The sequence below is a fragment of the Gigantopelta aegis genome, chromosome 4 (assembly GCF_016097555.1).
Source record: "Gigantopelta aegis isolate Gae_Host chromosome 4, Gae_host_genome, whole genome shotgun sequence".
Lineage (NCBI taxonomy): Eukaryota > Metazoa > Mollusca > Gastropoda > Neomphalida > Peltospiridae > Gigantopelta > Gigantopelta aegis.
This window is the reverse complement of record NC_054702.1, coordinates 116,807,348-116,812,347: the sequence shown is the minus strand read 5'-3', so window position 1 is coordinate 116,812,347 and position 5,000 is coordinate 116,807,348.

Sequence of the window (5,000 nt, the reverse complement as noted above, 5' to 3'; positions counted from 1 at the left end):
AGTGGACAGTACAGTAACCCTCGTAGACTTGTTAATTTGTTTTCTCGTGTCGGTCTTAACAACGGCCTGTTTGTAAGTTGTGACGTAAAGCCGTCTAGCTCGTGTGTGTAATACTCTCATTACCCACAGCCCACAGCTCCAGTTTGGCGTACTGCGTACATACCACACATAGACATACTTCATACATATGTACGTGTATAACATGATGTTTGCGCTCGTCAGGTTAACGGGGAAACACTGTTGCTGGTGATATCGGCGATTACAGAGGGCGGGACCTAGCTCAGGCTGTAGACCATTCGCCTGGGGTGCTAGTGTCGTACGATCGAACCCGCTCGGTGGATACATTCCATGATTGTTTTTCCCGTTCCAACGAGCGTCCCACGGGTGGTATATCAAAGTCAGTGGTATATGCTGTCCTGCTTTTGAACAGAGCATATAAAACATCTCTTGTTGCTAAGGGGAAAATGTGGTGAGATTCCTCTAAGACTATATGTGACAATTATCAAATGTTTAACATCCTATAGCCGATGATTAATAAATCAATGTGTGTATACAAGCGCGATTAGATTTTTTTCTTATAACTAGAAATTTAATGCCATCCGTTGAAAAATTAATAATTGAAAATAATTATCTTTCCGACCATTCTGGTGTAGTTTTACATATTAAATTTAATCAAATTAAAAAAGGCAGGGGACTATGGAAATTTAACAATTCATTGTTAACTTGTAAAGAATACGTCAATATAATTAAGGAAACCATTTGGGAAATAAAATGTCAGTATGCAGTGCCAGTTTATAATGTTAAAAACTTAAAATCAATTGCGGATAACGAAATTCAATTTATAATAAATGACCAACTATTTCTTGAAACATTACTTATGCAAATTTGAGGGAAGACAATTTCGTATTCGGTTTTTAAAAATAAAACAAGAAACGAATTAGAAGTTAAACTATGTGAGGAAATTAAAATGTTAGAACAAAATGAAACAAATGTAGATCCAAAATAAATTATAGATAAACAAAGAACTAATGGAATTAAGAAAAGAGAAACTCAAAGGTCACTACATTCGATCACGGGCAAAATGGATAAAGGACGGAGAAAAGCCAACAAAATATTTTTGCAATATGGAATCTATGAATTATTTTAGCAAACTAATTTCAAGAATACAATCAGAAAATGGAAATGAAATTAGAAAGCAGGAAGAAATTTTGAAGGAAACCAGAAATTTCTATTAAAAATTTTACTTTGCGCCACTTGGGCAAAGTGATAATGATATAACTGTTTCCTTACGCACGCCATGTGTTTATATTTAATATATTCCATATCACTACTCACGTAATTATTTATCTTGCATGTATGTAGGGTTTATTTCGTTTATTTTAGATATGTATTGATTTTTTATGCATGAATGTATTTTTGATAGTGCCATAGCACTCCCCACCATTATTAGATATTGTAAATATTATGTATTTATTATATTTTTTCTGTTTTTATTATAAAGCTTATAAGTTGTATAACTTAAAGCAATAAAGAACTTGAACTTGAACTTGAAACAATGTCTAATTTAAAACTTAATAAACTAAAGGATGAGGAAGCTATTAGAAGGCGAATTGACTTATTCAGAAATACTGTCAAACCTTAAACCATGAACAATGATAAAAGTCCAGGCTCAGATGGATTTTCAGCTGAATTTTGCAAAATGTTTTGGATTGATTTAGGACATTTTATAACCCGGGCCATCAACTATAGCTATTCTATTAAAGAAATGTCAAATGTACAAAAATCATGTATAATTACATGTATTCCGAAAGTAAATAAACCAAAGGAATTTCTTAAAAACTGGAGACCCTTAACTCTACTAAATGGCATTTATAAAATGGCGTCAGGGTGTATCGCTAACAGAATAAAGCAAACTTTAGACAAAATAATAGATAATGACCAAACTGGTTTTGTAAAAGGAAGGTATATTGGAGAAAACATAAGACTAATATATGATATTATGCAATGTACTGAACTGAATAATATTCCTGAACTATTACTGCTTATAGACTTCGAAAAAGCATTTGATTCATTATCATGATCATTTATAGATAAAGCACTTGATATTTTTAATTTTAAATCATCGATAAAAAAAACTGGATCAAAACGTTTTATAATAAATCTATGTCAAGAGTAATACAAAATGGATTTTTATCTCAACCAATCATTTTAAATCGGGGATGCAGACAAGGCGACCGATTATCGCCAAATATTTTTATTATATGTGCTGCAATTCCTGTAATTATTATTAGAAATAACCCAACTATTAAAGGCATAAATATAGATGGTGAAGAATATTTAATATCGCAAAATGCTGACGACACACGTTTTATTCTAAATGGATCTACCGAGTCCCTTCGCAGTACACTAACGGAATTAAACTATTATGAACAGATTTCAGACCTAAAACTGAATCATTCTAAATCAAAAGCTGTATGGATTGGAAGCAAAACGTTGTCTAAAGATGTTTACCACCATACAAGATGGAAATTAGACTGGGGCGCAACATCATTCAATTTACTTGGTATCAACCTTTCAGTAGACTTGCAAGATGTTACTGCAGTTAATTATGAACCTAAAATAAAATAAATGCAAAACTCCATAAAATTGTGGTCTGTTAGAAAAGTACCAGTCTTAGGAAATATAACTGTTCTTAAAACTTTAATAATATCTAAAAGAACACGTCTTTTAATATTATTACCTAATCCTGGAGACATGATCGTTAAAAATTTAAATACGTTATTTGTTACATTTATATGACAGAATAAGCCAGAAAAATTTAATTTAATCTAATTTAATAACTCAAGACTATAAATCTCGAGGTCTTAAAATGATAAACTTAAACAATTTATGATTGCCTTAAAATGTTCAGGGCTACGAAGATTATTTATAAGTAATTCACAATGGGTAAACCTATTTAATTCGGTTACTGGTACAACAACAAGTGACATATTAAAATACGGTGACTATTATATAGCAAGAAAAATTTAAAATATTGCAAATAGGTTTTGGAGAGATACCCTACTTAGCTGGCTAAAAACAGAGAAAGAAGATAATCCTCAAACCGTAGATGATATTTTATGTATTAATATTTGGCTGAATTGGAGAATACTCATTGATTGTAAGCCATTTCTATATAAAAACTATTTTTAAAAAGGAATTATTTTTATAAACGACCTTATTGACGAAAAAGGTGATATTTTAACATATGATCAGTTGATAAACCCTCCAATATATCCACCAACTTTATTAGCTATACTTCGTTAACAAATGCAGTAAAAACGTACATTATATGGTTTAGATAACTGAAAGATGACAGCTTTAAAATGGTTAATAATACCATTGTTTTATTTAAACTTAATATTTTATTAAAAAGTAAAAGGGGATGTAAGGATATGTACAACGTATTATCCATAACTCCAAAATCGCAAGCTAAATACACCAATCAAGGTTTTATCTTTGCATTAAGTGAATGAGCAAAATATTATATACTACCATTTCAGTGCACCAATGATTCAATGGTTTCAATACAGACTAGTTCACTGAATCTTAGCTACAAACACTTTCTTATATATTATTCACTATGATGAGTCAAATAGGTGTAGTTTTAGTAACAACCATCCAGCAACCATACCACATCTATTTTTCGAATGCAATAAGGTTTACAAGTTATGGGTTGTAGTACAAAACTGGATATTGACTCAGACTGGTATTATAATATTTAAAAAAAAAAAAGACAAGAAAAACAAACGTACACCTGGCGTGTAACCATGCCTCGTCTTCTACTCCTTTCTCCTCTTTCTTATCCTCCTCTTCTCTTTATAAACTTCTAGATTAAACCAATTACATGTATGTCTAGCCTCTATTAGAAACATACTTATACTACTCCTGTACCCACTTACTTGGGGGCCTTTTTGTGTATATTTATGCATATATATATATATATATATATAAATAAGACATAAGACCTTATACATATACATATGTATATGTATATGTATGTGTATGTGTATGTGTATGTGTATGTGTATGTGTATGTGTATGTGTATATGTATATGTATAAGTATGTGTATGCCTATGTGTATATGTGTATATATGTGTATTTATCGGAGGACACCCGGACAGGTGTGTACGTCTTTGTGTGGATATATATGTTATACTATTATTATATGTACAGCAGTGATTTAGGGCTCCCATCCCTGACATTGCTATGTTTGTGAACTGGGACAATCAAATTAATAATAATAATAATGAATGAAAAAACATAATAAATAAATAAATAGGTTTTTTCTTAAATCAATCAGTGTGCTCTAGTGGTGTCGTTAAACAAACTTTATAGCGCTGGTGGGGTGTGGTGGTCGAGATGCTCTGGTAGTTACAGCGATGGTGGGGTGTGGTGGTCGAGATGCTCTGGTAGTTACAGCGCTGGTGGGTGTGGCGGTAGAACTTGAACTTGTGTTGACAGTCACTGGGCGTGGTAAGGGTGTGTGGGCGTGGTAAGGGTGTGTGGGCGTGGCGACAGGGTAACTTACTAAATCTACTGCTTTCTATGTAAAGGTTACTAGTTTTACTCAGTGCATGCTCTGAAAGTGCAAAACATCCTGAACAGAACAGAACACAGTGCTTTTGTTTATATTATCATGTATGAATTAATCTGGAAATTTGTAAAATAAGATACCAGTAATATTTTAACATATGAAGATTACATATTGGTATGATGTGAAGATTACATATTGGTGTGATGTGATGTTGGGAGTAGTGAAATCAGGTGACGTGCTGTCGTGTGGTGTGGGCTCATGTAATGCATTGAACAAAGATATAAATAATAAACTGCGTAAATGTGAGCTTGCTACAAATTTGTATACTGTAGATCGCTAAAGTAAAAAACCAATACATTACATTATTATATTATTTTATATTAAGGTGTGGAAGGAAATCGAGCGTGAGTATTAGAAATATGT